Source organism: Mesoplodon mirus (assembly GCF_964341445.2).
Source record: "Mesoplodon mirus genome assembly, chromosome: 10".
Classification (NCBI taxonomy): Eukaryota; Metazoa; Chordata; class Mammalia; order Artiodactyla; family Ziphiidae; genus Mesoplodon; species Mesoplodon mirus.
In genome coordinates this window covers 15,406,206-15,421,129 of record NC_138986.1, presented here as the reverse complement: position 1 = coordinate 15,421,129, position 14,924 = coordinate 15,406,206, and the positions used below count along the sequence as shown (strand labels likewise).

Sequence of the window (14,924 nt, the reverse complement as noted above, 5' to 3'; positions counted from 1 at the left end):
AATCAAACAATAGTTGTCCTTCTGTGTCTGGCTTCTTTCACTTAGCATAATGTTTCCAAGGTTCATCCATGTTGTAGCATGTGTCAGAATTTCATTAATTATAATTAACTTTTAATACTTAGAGAAAATTCTTATACAATAACTCATCCCTAAACAAAAGTGAGGGATAAAAAATGCTGCTTAAAGGACTTGGGGTAGCGGAGGGTGCCGACGCGCTTGGAGGAGGCAGGGTGAGCCCTTCCTTTAAACTGTGCTTTAAAATATTTTCTTTTTTTTTTTACACATCTTTATTGGGGTTTCATTTCTTTTTTTTTTTTTTTTTTTTTTTTTGGGGGTTTCATTTCTTTACAATGGTGTGTTAGTTTCTGCTGTATAACAAACGGAATCAGCTATACATATACAAAAAAATATGTATTTTTTCTTCTGAAACAAGCCTTTTTTTCTCTTTGGACCAACAAGAAATGTTACAAGTGTCTTTTCAGTTTTATAATGGGGCTTAAAGTTAAGTTGTTAACCTCTAAGTGGGAGATGGGTCTGGAGAAGACGGCCACTCCCGCCACTGCGGCAGACAGCAGTCAGCACGGAAGGGCTGAAAGGAGTACTCTTCTGTCCTGTTTTCCCTAAAGCAGTGGATAAATCACTCAACCCCAGGGGCTGTTTATGGCCTTGTATACGGTGTTCCCAATGCAAATGCACGTAGAGAAAAAAGGGTGAGAGTTAATCTACTTTTGATTGGGGAAGCGTTTCTTTTCTTGTGCAAAGGCGGGGAGTTAGGTGAGTGGGAAGAGAGTTAAAAAGGAGCGCAGAGTTTAGGAACTTTTGTCTTCTTTGAGAGGCTGTGTTGTTTAAAGGCTGTGCTTGAGACCAAGGGGAGGGGAGGGGAGGGAGCAAAAGAGGAACACTGGGCTGGGTTACGATTCAATACAACTTTTTTTTGCCACTTAGAGAGCTTGAGAGATCTGCCAGGGACTCTGTTAACCCTTGCCTTCCGGGCTCTGCTTCGCCCACTTAGCAGATGGATCAAGTTCACAGGAATTCACTCTGCAAACATTCAGTGCTGGGAGAGCTACAGCAGAACCCCTGGCCATTGTCGACATCAGTTTTGTGGGAGAGAAGGAGCTACAAAAAATTTTTTAGAACACCAACCCTGGATGTTGATTCCTCTGGCTTCCTTTGTCATGGAATTATAAATGTAAATGCTCAGGGGAGCACCTGACCCAGACTGGGTGGGAAGGATCAGAGAAAGATTCCTGGAAGAATCGTGAAGGAGGTGTTAGCCAGGTTAGGGCAGTAGGAGGGACAGTCTTGGCAGTAAGAATAGAATATGCAAAGACAGTGACCCGTGAGAGAACAGCGGACATTCCCGAAGCTACAAGAAGCGAGTGCCTGTGTTCTGGGGGTGGTGATGGTGGAGAGGGAACAAGAAAGTGGTAAAAGATGAGCCTAGGCAGGGGTGCAAGCGGTGAGGGCCCTCCCTCTGTGCTGCCCCCCACGGCTGTGGGAAGTCATTGAAGGATTTTATGCAGGAGGCAGAACATCACATCTGAGCTCGAGAAAGATCACCCGGGATTCATTCTGAAAAGCTGGAGGGGGTGGGACCCACCATAGCGGGATTAGGTAGGATGTCCTTGCAGTAGTCCCCAGTGGAGATGACCAAGGAGACCAAGGCAGCGGTGAGGGAGAGGAGACTCAGTTTCACAAGAGCTACAGGTGGGAGAGGCAGGATTTCTCATCCAGGTGGACAGAGAAGGTGAGAGGGCCGGGGTCTCGGAGACTTTCGAGTGTCATGGGGACTTTGAGTGCACATGTCTCCCCTAACGATCTTCACACTGTCTCCCGACAAAGCCGCTCAAGGGCTGAGCCTTCCTACGGCACTCTTACCACCCGTGGGCAGAGAGGGGTGGTGGGAGAGCTTTTTAGTATAATTTGTCAGTGTGCAGGTAGAGTTAACTTGCTTTTGAACCAAAAGAAGTTCCAATCTGGCTACCTCCCCGTTCTACCGAGGAGGAACCTGGGACGCAGAAGGCCACACGGCAGCCGCTGCTACCAGCCAGTGTGTGCTGAGCACCCGTGCCGGGCGTCTTAAATGAACGTTGTTGTTTAACCCCCAGAATAATGATCAGGTGGGTAGTTGTATTATCTCTACTTAACGGCTGAAGCAGTGAGTCTCAGCAAGGCCAGTAATCCACCGAAGGGCCGGCTCTCAGACCCAGGCTGCCTGCCTAGGAGGCTGGTGCATTTCCCACCACACAGCATCTGGAGCCAGTGCCTTCGGGAGGAATCTCTGTCCTGTCCCTAGTGCCATGCTCTGTCCTCAGATAAATCTGCTGTCCTGGGAAAGCAGATCTGCAGCAGATGGAAACTTCATCGATGACAAGAAAAGGCATGTCATGTCCTTCTGTTGAGACTGTAAAACTACTGCTGTAGAAATTCATCCTACACAGCGTCTTGAAAATCATTTATGGAAACCTCATCCTATGAGGTCGATCTCTCTCTCTCTCTCTCTCTCTCTCTCTCTCCCTCTCTCCCTCTCTCCCTCTCCTTCCCTCCCTCCCTCCCTCCCTCCCTCTCTCTCTCCCCCTCTCTCCCCCCTGCTTCCCCTCTCTCTCTTTCAGTTCTAAGTAATAAGGTGCCCATGGACATTGTGCTTTTGATTTAAGAGAGGAGAAAAAATCGTTTTCCCGAAATCACACATTTTACTCCGTGGGCCTTGGAATTGGAACCAGGCCTCCAGTACAACAAAAGGAAATCTTTGAATTTACCCCATTCAGGAGACCCAGTGCTCTTCAAGAAAGTCAAGTTTCTGGAAGTGTCCCGTCATGCTGGCCCACCTGCACCCTATTTTACCCTCTGCATAGCGCTTCTTCCCACTTCCCTGGAGGTTGCCAAGCCCATGGCTGTTTCTGTGTCAGTAAATAACTTCTGGTTAAGACTGTGCTGTAATGAGATCAACAGCAGTATAGCCAGAGAAGCAATAAGGTATGTCCTTAGAGCTGCTCATTGTTTTCCATACAATGAACGGAACCGTTTCCCCTATGCATTTCCATAGGGAAATGGATTACCTAATGCCGCCAGAGTATAATCACATTCATGCTCCTTGAAAAACTGCCCATAAAGAGATGGGGCTCTGTGTAGGTTCTTTACTTGAATATATCCAGCCTCGTTGTATTGCAATTTTCAAGTAGAATAGCTTGAACTTGAGGGTCATCATCAATGTGTGTGACTCAGTAGATGGGAAGTCGAGTGATGTCTTTCAGCTTTTTCCTCTTTCTATTTAACGTTGTCCGGGTAGCCCCTGTCTTGGGGGCCTGGTTGAAACTTTCATATGTTTCCGAGTCCCAAGTAAATGAGCATAAATTGCACCTACTGTATAGAGACCAATTGCTATGAGAATTACCTATATCACAGTTCCTGTCTCAATAAGAGACTAGAAAAAATAATAATAATAAGATACTAGAAAGTATTCCAACTCATTAAATAAGTCATATAGTTAATTACTGTCCCATTCGTCATTAGGTCAAGCATATACTAACTGGTCATGTGTATGTGGCAGAACTGACTGTATCTGTTTTAATGGACCATTATTTGGTCTCCTTATTTCCAGGTGTCTGATGCTCTAGAATTGAGAGTCCTCAGGTGAGGTATGGGTGGTTTTTGACTTGCAAACAGGAAATGTTTTGCTGAGAAATCCATGGCCACATTTTGATGTTTAGTGAAGGCCTTTAAGCCATCGGTGTACAAAGTGATGTGCAGAGTTCGGTGGAGGAGGTCAGAGCACCAAGAACAAAAATCCAGACTGACTGTCGTCCAAAGCATGTTACTCTAATAAGCTGACTACGGTACACGATCCCCTGTGAAGCAGTAAAACCCCTTCCAGGGTCACTTACCCACAGTCGTAAGGAAGCTTTGCTACAGGAGTCCTGTACCTCTTTGTACATTTCATTTCCATACACCAACCCTTTCCCTTGACAAAAGCTATGCTTTCAGAGCTGCTGTTTCTCTCTACATTGCTGATTGATCTTCATTTTATAGTGATGCCTGATTCTATAGCTTTTCAACTCTCTGCTTTCCAGGCTCTCCATAGTATAAATTTTTTAATAAACTTAAAAGGAGCATGGTGCTAAAAGAACAGGAAAAATTCATGTGTAGTGTTTCTGCATGATTGGCTTTGTAAAGGAGTGTGTTCCTATGGGGAGAGCTACACAGAGTCATGCAAATAAAGAGGGATGGAACGACCAACCTTGGGGAGACTGGCAAGGAAAGTGGGATGTTTTGCAGGAGTAGAGAACCAGGCACCAGTAAGAAGGAAGAGAACTTGTGAGCCGAATGGGAAAGCGTGAGCCAGTGTTGAAAGTAAAATGGCAGATGGCTGAGAGCTGGTGTGCTTGGCTGAGGAAGAGCAGGCCTGGGATGTGTGTTAATGAACACATGAAGGAAGTGGCTTCATCCTGTGACTGGACTAATATTAATTCGGATACAGTACGTGACAATCCTGGCACACGGCAGTCACCTAGTCAGTGAGAGTTGTGATTTTGGTAGGCTCCTAACTCATACCTAATAAAAACCACATTTCGTCCCAGAGTCAGCAGCAGACAGACCTCTACTGTCTAAAAATACTGTATGAAGGACTAAAACCTTTGAAGCAGTGGTACAGGTTTTGGGCGGCCAAGCTATAGTCAGCTCGTCCTGGTTTGAATGCAAGTAAGTCATGCACACCCTGTGTGACCTTGGGGAGCAATTGAACATTTCTAAGCTTCCAATAAAATGGGATTAACAATGGGACTCACCTCCTGGCGTTGCTGTGAAGATTAAATGAGATAATGCATATAAAGTAGTGAGCTCAGTACCTATCACCAAACCTTATATTAATAGTAATAACAGGGCTTCCCTGGTGGCGCAGTGGTTGCGGGTCCACCTGCCGATGCATGGGACACGGTTCGTGCCCCGGTCCGGGAAGATCCCACATGCCGTGGAGCGGCTGGGCCCGTGAGCCATGGCCGCTGGGCCTGCGCGTCCGGAGCCTGTGCTCCGCAACGGGAGAGGCCACAACAGTGAGAGGCCCGCGTACCGCAAAAAAAAAATAAAAATAACAATAATGATAATGATAATAATAGTAGTAGTAGTAAATAGCAGTGAGGAGGAGTTAAACCTCAGGTGATCTAATAATGTAAATTTATTTTACTGATCTTTTATTTTCTTTCCCATATACAAAAGCCCTTGGGCTTTACTTAATTTTTCATAATTACCGTGTTTCAAATTACACCAGCAGTGTGGAGATTATAATTGAGATGAATCAGTTTCTTTCTTTTTTAAAAAAATATTTATTTATTTATTTGGCTGCCTCAGGTCTTAGTTATGGCACGTGGGATCTTCAGTTGCGGCCTGCAAACTCTTAGTTGCAGGACGTGGGATCTAGTTCCCTGACCAGGGATCGAATCTGGGCCCCCTGCATTGGGAGTGTGGAGTCTTAGCCACTGGACCACCAGGGAAGTCTCAAGATGAATCGGTTTCTTATTTTCAGTACTTAAAGATTTGCCAGGACATAATCCCTCTGCTAACTCATCAGCCTTTTCTTCATTTTTCTTCCTGAAGGATTATAGCCACATCTAATTGTATCTGTCTGTTTCCTTACCTGGCTCAGGACCTGGAGAGTAAAAAGGGACTATATGCTAAGTAAAGTTAACCCAGTGAGGAGGAGAACAGAACAAGAGTCAGAAAAAAGGGCTCAAAGGAGTGGTTAATAAACTTCCTTCCTTATCTTGTCAACGCCCGCTAGGACCCTGGTGCCATGCTTTACTGCAGGCAGCCTGGAAAACTCTCTGGTTGCCCATTTTGAAGATTTTAAACATATTTTATATTTATTCACATTTAGTAAGCACATAGATTATCCCAGAAATGCTTTCCTCCTTTTTTGGTAGCTAGAAATGATGATCAGATTAAAGAGTACAGAGAAAAAAGTAATGGTAGGTTTCAAATAAGTATGGAAAGATATTTCAGTATACAGCAACACCTCTTCATGGGTGTGTGTCCACCTCTCTTGTTTTAAGAAGAGCTTTTGCATATGAGAACATTGTCGATGTAATTTGAAAACCCTAAGCACAATTTTTTAAATAAATATTTAAATAAGCAATTTAACAAAGCAATAGAAAACTAAGGTTTTTTGGCTGTTCTTACAGAAGAGACAAACTTTCCTATTTGTTATAACTAAGGGTAATAGAAGAGATTCATTTCAGTGTTATATTTGTACCCAGCTTCTTAATTATTATAACATTTTTAGATTTATTTATGTACATCACATTCTTCCTCCTGATATCAATATGAAGTAAAGACAATTGGTTTTTATAATGGTTGTCGGAAGTGTAGTAAAAGATGGGCAACTAGTCACTTTAAGGACTTTAATATATGAATGATAGTCCTGTTTCTTAACATCTTGCTTATATCATTAGATTACTGTTAACTACCGGTTCATAAATATTTTCTGCTTTTAGTTTTAGGGGAAAACCAACCAAATATTCCCCGATATTTGCTCTTTCTACTCAGTACTGCTGTTTTTAACAGAACTCCTGTCCCCCACCCCCTCCCCAAGTTTCCCTTTCTGGGACGAACTACCCGACCCTCCCCCTTTCCAGGTCCAGCTGTCCCGTCTCCTCCCCAGGGGGCACCTCCTACCCCTCCTTCTTTCAGGAGGAAGAAGTGAAACAATAGAGGGAACTGAGCTGGCACAAGTTTCATTTGTCACAGCTTAGCCAGAAGGCCATTCTCAGCATTTTTTACTGATGTCTTAGGTACTGAGACTATTATAGAAGGTAAATGAGGCTGAAACCTCCCTGTTTTTTATTATTCTTTTACTCAAATATCTCAGAGCATTAATACTGACTTCCATATATGGCCAATTAAGATCAGCCTCTATACCATTGGTTAGGAAAACTCTGAATAAGAACTTACATCATATCAGCAACAGAAGCTGCTTTCAACTTGAAATTTATTTGGGTTTCATTCCTGTACTTGCAGGTGTGGGTCTCTCTCCTTTCTCTTTTTTCTTCCCTTTCACGCTTTCTTCCCTCTTTCTCTTCCTGCCTCGTTTCTTTCCTCTTTTTTTCTCTTCTCTTTTCCCCCTTCCCCCTTCTTTCTCTTGCTCTCCTCCATTCTCTGCAACAGTATTGGCAGAAAGATTCATCCTGTTGCTGCTATATTGTATTTTCAGCACAGTTCTCTGTGTTGGGGGTGGAGGGCGCTACGTTATATAGACTCAGGGACAGCATTGTTCCCACCATAAGAGCTTTTGTTTCCAGCCTGATGGGGTGGCCGGAGACCCCCCAGTCTCATTTCTTTGGCTATATCTTCCTCCCCCATGGATGGCAATAGAGGAAGAAAAGAGATTAACGTGAAGACTAGACTTCTGATGCTTTATGTGCAGGCTACAGCAGGAAATGTTAGTGTAAGCCCTGTTGCGTGGTTTATTTGGAAGAAAGATAAAAAGTTTCTTCATTGAAAGGAATTACACTGAAGTATTTAATCTCCATGTTATTGCAATTATAGGTAGTTTTTCTGCTTCTTAATTTTTCAAATATAGCACCAAAGTATGAACTTTTTAATGATCTGGTCATCGTTATAAAAAAGGAAAAGTGAACCAGTTGAATAGTCAGCTTGTAAAGGAGAGAGTAGCTCATAAAACTTAAATGTTTAAACACACTACACAGTAAATAAGTTCTTACCAACATATACAAGAACATCAACAGAGGAAATTTGAAGCAACTATCCCAATAATTGCAGCCCTCAGCCTACATCTAATCCCCTGTGAGGAATCCCAATCTTTCCTTCTTTATTCAAAACCTCCACACAAATGCAGGCTCTTCCAGGGAGCATCTTTCTGATCTGGAATGCCCTCCACCCACCCAGCAGCTCCAGAGTAAGACTCTTCCCTCTCTCTTAGACCATCCTCAACCTTGCCTTCCCTTGGAATCTGCCACCTCCTGTCGTTTCTTTTGAAAATGGATTCTTCTATATTCTCACAGCCCTTTGTAAATAGTTCTTATAACACTTAAATTGTTATCCTGTGATTTGTTTCTTTCTCCCTTACTGCCTTGTAAGATAAGACCCCTAACTTAGAGGGTTAAGGGTCTTATCTTACTCATTTCTGAACGCCCCTTCCCACAGTTCCCAGCACACAGGCCTGTGCCCACCCCCGCCCTGCCGAAATCTTTACTGTAATAATGAGGTACGTGATAATAAAGCTATTGAATGGGATACAATGTAGCCGTTATAATGAAAGAACTATGTTTACGTGTAGGAGTTCTGTGTATTTACATACACTGAATGGAAAAACAAAGTTGTGAATCGAGCATAAAATCTCATGTTTTATAGATATAATTATGCCCCAGAACCTGACCCAGAAGCATGCACACAGCATCTTTATTTTTTTTATTAATTTTTCTTGGACTATCGTTGCTTTACAATGTTGTGTTAGTTTCTGCCGTGCAGCAAAGTGAATCAGCTATACATATACGTATACCCACTCTTTTTTAGACTTCCTTCCCATTTAAGTCACCACAGAGCACTGAGTAGAGTTCCCTGTGCTATACAGCAGGTTCTCGTTAGTTATCTATTATATACATAGTAGTGTATATATGTCAATCCCAATCTCCCAATTCATCTCACCCCCTCTTCCCCCCATGGTAACCATAAGTTTGTTCTCTACATCTGGCACACCGCATCTTTAACCAGAGTTACCTCTGGAAAGTGACATCTGGGCAGAGAGGGAAGGCCCTTGAGAAGGAATAGGAAACTTTTTATTTCATATGCTCTGATTTGTTAGAAGTTTGTTTTCTACAGCATCAAATGAAGCTGACCAGTGTCAGCTTGGTCACATGGACAATGCTCCCCACCCAGACTTCCCAAGAGAGGTGCTCATCTTCCTGTCCTCCACCTTTCGTCTCATCCCTTCACCTTGGCTCTTACAGTCACCTTCTGTCTTCCTCTGTGTCTACCATTGCCAGTTATCCTCTCCAATCATTCCAGGCTTCCTCCCTCCATCTTCTTCTTCCCTACACCTCCCACCAGCCTGTTCATGGATGGATGGATGGATGCATGCATGCATAGGTGGTTGGTTGCATGCATGGATAGATGGATGGATGCATGCATAGATAGATGCATGGATGGATAGATGCATGGATGGATGGACAGATCAATCGATTGATCCTCCCTGATCCTACATCTCTTCCGGTTACTGCCCTACCACTCTCCTTCCTTTACATCCCAGCATCTCAAAATATATGCTCATCTATTACCCCACTTCCAAATCAGTCTGCAGTTCTCTCTGGTCACTGGATTTGGGACTCCATTATCCCCTGGGTTTTCCTGAGACTGTTTCTGAACAAGGTGGGAAGCACACATCTGGCTCTGTGCTCCCACTTTGGGATATGACCTCCCATCAGTGTGGGCCAGGGTTCTGTGCCGCCTGAGGCCTCGCGGCTCTCAGTTTGCCTTGCTGCGCTCCTCCACAAGGGATCTTTGGTGTTCTCACCACAACATGGGAGACTCTCTGGAGGTGCCATGACCTGCTGACACCCTCCGAGGTTGCAGTTTGCTAGCACTGAGATAGCCTGAAACCGCTTTCTCATGGCCAGGACTGGATGTGCCCCTGGACCCTGAAGGTGGGAGGACATTTGGGCCCCATGCTTCTGTCACTGCTGCATAAGATGGGGCCCAAAGTCGCACAAAGAGCTCTCTCAACAGACCACTCCGTTTTTCTTCCCAAATCCTGTGCAAACCCCTCCTTGGGGATGTCCCACAGTCCGCCTCATCTTCGCACGTCTAAGACCAAGGCGCTGTCTTTACCTGCAGACCACCACCCTCATCTCTTCGGTTCCCTCGGGAATGCAGAGGGAAAGTACGTGAGTGGGGACTCGGGCAGGGCCCTGGGATTGTGAACCCAGCGTGTCCCTCGTGACGTTCCTGAAGGGCACCATTTGTGTAGAAGGCAACAGCTGGAAAATAAAACTCGTATTTCTTCTCCAGGCTTCTCTCACAAGAGCAGAATGAGCAACGCTGAGCCACATGAAGACCTACCATGTAGATGAGCAAGGCCAAAAGATATGCCTTGTCTCCTTTTTACAGTGAATCCCCAGAGGTGTCTTGAAGTGTTTGATGTGGGTGTCAGGCAGTCCAGTGCAGGTCTCAGTCGGCTGGAAAGGCCGAGAACGGCCCTGCCAAGGCCTCTGCGGGTTAGCTTTCCCTCACCAGCCACCTGGGAAAGAAACTCGGAAGGATGAAAGCTGGTGGAGACTTCTCCCCGGAGAGAGCACCCAACTCTCTCCAAGCTGCAGCCAACGGGACAAGGAGACGAAGGGCTGGCAGTGTCCTTGCTGGGAGCCAGGAGAACAGCACCTTCCTCCTCGGAGCCGAAGGTGAGAGAAGAGGCTCCCTTCTCCTGAAAGCTGTCTGCCTTGACTGGCTCCTTTCTCCCAGTCTCCACATCTAATTAAATACAGCTCCACTCTGTGGAACTTGTGGAGGACTGGCTCCGGTCTTACCTGCGCTGCTGTCCGGGTCTAACTGGCCTCCGAACTGGCAGTTTTATAGCTAATGTTCTATTTTCTGATGCTGGGATGATCTTTGGTCTCATGGCATCTGTCAGTGGCTGCCTCCACCTAAGAGCACGGAAGGTTCTCCATGATCAAGCCTCTCCTGACTGTAGCCTCTCTCGCTTTGCAGCCCCACTGCAGGGTCTGTGTACATGCGCATGTCCTGCTCCCTCAGCCCATCTCAGCTCCTTTTATTTTATTTTATTTTGTTTTGTTTTATTGGCCATACCATGTGGCATGTGGGATCTTAGTTCCCCGACCAGGGATCAAGCCCTGCACTGGAAACATGGAGTCTTAACCATTGGACCGCCAGGGAAGCCCCTCAGCTCCTTTTAGTGTCCTGACTGCACCCTGCATTTCGTTACCATGTGCCCCTTCACTCTTTTCAATCTTCCTGGGTGTTGTGTCTCCTTCTAGTTTCTCTCTGTTCGAACCCCTGGTCATCCTTAAAGATTCAACTCCACCATCACCTTCTCTAGAAGACTTCTCCCTGACCTGGAATTGCCCACTTCCTCCTCTGCCTTCTTCTCCCATGTGCTGAATATTTATCAGTCATGCTGCCTAAACACTGTATTGTACTTATTTGTTTATACTTGTCTTTCAACTGCACAGGGAACTCCTTGGGGGAAGGGATCATGTTTTATTCATTTTATTTAATTCCTAGCTTGTAAAACAGAACTTGGCATGCATTCTTATGACCTCAAAAAGAGGAGAGAAGGAGGGTTTGTATGAATAAATGTGAATGTGCTTTTTAAACTGTAAATTGACACATGAATGTAAGTTACTATAGTATCAACAGCATCCCAATGTAATACATGAAATTTGGAGACAGGTTTTATATAAACAAATGATTACTTTCTAGTAAAGGTGGACGAGTTGGAGAAACCAAAGAAGATGCATCCTCCAAAATAAAGACTAAAAATCTTACACAGGAGTTATAACAAAGGGCTTAGAATTTGGAAGTGCTAACACAAAAACTAGACCAAAAAGAGGAAGCCAAAGAGATAGAATTTTGAAACCTGAGCAAGAGGACTTAGGAACAGAACATTTTCTTCATTTTGTTTCTACAATGTATCTTCAAGAAAGAGATAGAGTAGAAAAAATATTAAGTACTGATCTAAATAAATCTTTTCTTGTGGTTTATCTTCATTTTCATATTAAACAGATTACAATTTTAAACATTATTTTAGAGGAAAAAAGGGAGACAGGCACGGGGGTATTAGCTTAATTCTTTCAGGGCATCTTAAAGAAAGAAAGCGAGCTACCAAGGACATTGAGTTTGAATTCTGTCCCAGTTCTGGAAGCATCCTTTCTCCAGCATCTCTGCTGGACTGTTGTCTAGACCAGACCTTCTCAACTATCTGTGGTGCGGGACAAGCGCGCATGTGTGTTTTCCTATCAGCCACACACTGACACTTTTGTAAAACACCACAAAAAATGAATTACTAGAAAAACAAAATAGAAGTTATCAGACATGCAAAACACAAGCCCAAATTCAACAAATATCATTCTGTCAAAATGCTATAAAAGTTTCTACATGCTTTCTCTCAAGTTCTGCACTTATCTATCTTGAAGATCAGTAACAGTTTGCAAACTGGCTCCTGTCCATTTATCATAGTTCAAATAGCACCGAGTTCAACTTTACTTGGATATTTTCAATAACAGACATCACAGGAATGAAAAAGTTATTGAGAAGAGGGCACACGTGTACAAATCTTACAATGGTGGAGCTGTTGATGAGAAAAGAAATACCTTAGGTAAAATATATAGTAGTATAGTAAAAATTTTTTCGAATGGTGTAAAGCTGTTTTTTGTATCTCCTCCCTACCCTCCTCAAAATTGAGTGAATTCTTTGATCCTCTTGGAGAATAATTGTTTTCGGCACAAAAGTTTTAAATTTATCTTTCATTGTTAACTGTAGGGTAACCATAGGTGCTGACATCAAGCCAATAAAATTAAAAAGCAGCGTGACAGGCTCTAATAAATTTCATTGGTGTCTTTACTCTGTCACATGAGCACAGAATGAACTATTATCACTGAGCTTCAAACCTCTCGTTTTGGCTTCAGATAATTACAGCTGCTAATGCAGTGCATGCATTAGCCAGTAACTGGTTTAGGGTTAAAGTATCATATTTAAAAGACTTAATTATGATCAGTGGGGGAACATGATGTGGCCATATGGCTTTGATCTGTTTTCTAGAGTGGGCTGCAAAAATCTGGACTCCTAACGATCTATTTTCTCAACGATTTCAGAAAACAAGCAACGTTTAAAATCTAGTTCCTCTACCACGGACTCTGGGGTTTTGAAGCTCTTTCATTTGGAGATGGGCCATCCTCTGTTGGAAGTGGGCCATGGTTCTTTGTCTCTCACCCCAGATGAAATTCTTCAACCCCCTTAACTCAGTCTTTCTGTGACATGAAGAATTTAGTATCAGGTTTCTGCAAAATGGACCAGCTTTGCATTTGAAGTGAGAAAAAGGATTCTTCCTTTTCTCCTTAAACCCCATTGCAGCTGGCCAGGTGAATCTGGAATATATGCGTCATCTACGTCCCAATCTTCACGCTGCTGTTCGGTGTGGATCACGCCTGCCAATATCCTTCTGTTTCACTTTTCAATTTCGTATTCATCTATAACCTTTGTTTTACCTTCTTAATTTTGCATATGACGTGTCCTTTTAAAATGTTGATCAAAGTATTAAACAACTATCAAATGTAAGCGTTCAATGCAGTTAAATATTAGCCCATCTCTTTGTGCCACGTGTAATTTTATGAAACTATCAAGGAATACATTTTTTTTTTGAGGAAGCCTAAGTTAGATTTATACTTGTTCAAAATACACTCTTCAATTCTAGCCTTCTTTAGCATTTCTTATTTGGGCATTATCTCTACAGCCTATACAGATACTCAAGCTCCTTCTGATGGTTCCACTCATAAAAGTAAGGAGGCTGGGTCTTGCTCTTGTGGGTTTTGTTTTTTGTGTTTTTTTTTTTGAGGTACGCGGACCTCTCACTGATGTGGCCTCTCCCGTTGCGGAGCACAGGCTTGGGACGCACAGGCTCAGCGACCATGGCTCACGGGCCCAGCCGCTCCACGGCATGTGGGATCTTCCCGGACCGGGGCACGAACCCGTGTCCCCTGCATCGGCAGGTGGACTCCCAACCACTGCGCCACCAGGGAAGCCCTCTTGTGGGTTTTTAATGACAATTACACTTAAACCTTGGGAGTCTAATTTCTTATTGAGATGACCACTTTCTGTAAAAGAAAAGATGTTACCACCAACCTTGTTAAAACATAAAAAGGCTTATGAACATCGGTTCCTGCATGACCATGATTTTAGCAATAAAGAAGCAGAATGGTAAGTTATATGACTCAGTCTGTGAACCATGCTACGGAGACAGTTCCTGACGAAGCCTGGCCTGTTTTTCATTTGAGGAACATGAAGGGCATGAGAGGGTGGCTGTGGCTTATTAAAAGACAAAAGCAACAATTATCTGATGGTTCTTACATTTCAGCTTCTCCTTTCACTAGTTGTGCTTAAACAGTATTGTGTTTGCGATTGGCCATCGGAATGTGGTTGAGTGCTGGGAGTTTCACGGTCTGGCTGACTTTTCCCAGGGTGACTTCCCCAGTGCTGCAGAACTCCGGGTGACGTTTGGTGGAGAGCCATACTGCATTGTTCAGCCCAGGGCGGAGAACTGTATTTATTTTTGATTTTACGTTATTTCAGCTGTTTTCACTTTTTTCTTTATTGTTTTCTTACCTCCTACAGAGTTCTCTTTTCAAGCCTGGCTGGGGGAATGGGGACACTCAGTTATGGACTCAGCACACAGCGTGGAGAGCAGATTTCCCCCCTCTCAGCAGTTCAAATAGCTTCTAAGCCACATCCATTTAACCCACTGTGGGTCTGAGCCCACGTTAGCTCCATGGGGAGCTGTTTCCATGTTAAAATATATAAAATCCTTTCAAGCTGTCTGTGGCTCCTTAGCATGGCCTATTGGATAGCATGAGTGAGTGACATGCTTATTTTATTTTAAAAAGTTTTTTTTTTAATAATCTGGTATTTGAGGATAAATTTAGTTCTAGACTTTAGCAGCTGATAGCTTTCTGACTTAAAAGGTTATGTTTAAAACAACTGTGTCACATTTCAGAATTTGTTTTTTTTTGGTTTTTTTGCTATATCACATGGCTTGTAGGATTTTAGTTCCATGACCAGGGATTGAACCCTGGCCATGGCAATGAGAGCACTGAGTCCTAACCACTGGACTGCCAGGGAATTCCCAAATTTCAGAATTTTTATTTCTGGTTTCCCACTGTATGAATTTGAGAGTCTCTTTTTATCAT

General features: G+C 43.6%; 1 protein-coding gene across 4 annotated transcripts in view; it reads left to right on the top strand.

Annotated features, from left to right (window-relative positions):
• PLEKHG1 (pleckstrin homology and RhoGEF domain containing G1) overlaps positions 1-14,924 on the top strand; it is a 229,563-nt gene that overhangs the window by 152,514 nt on the left and 62,125 nt on the right. The gene's annotated exons all lie outside the window — the stretch shown is intronic.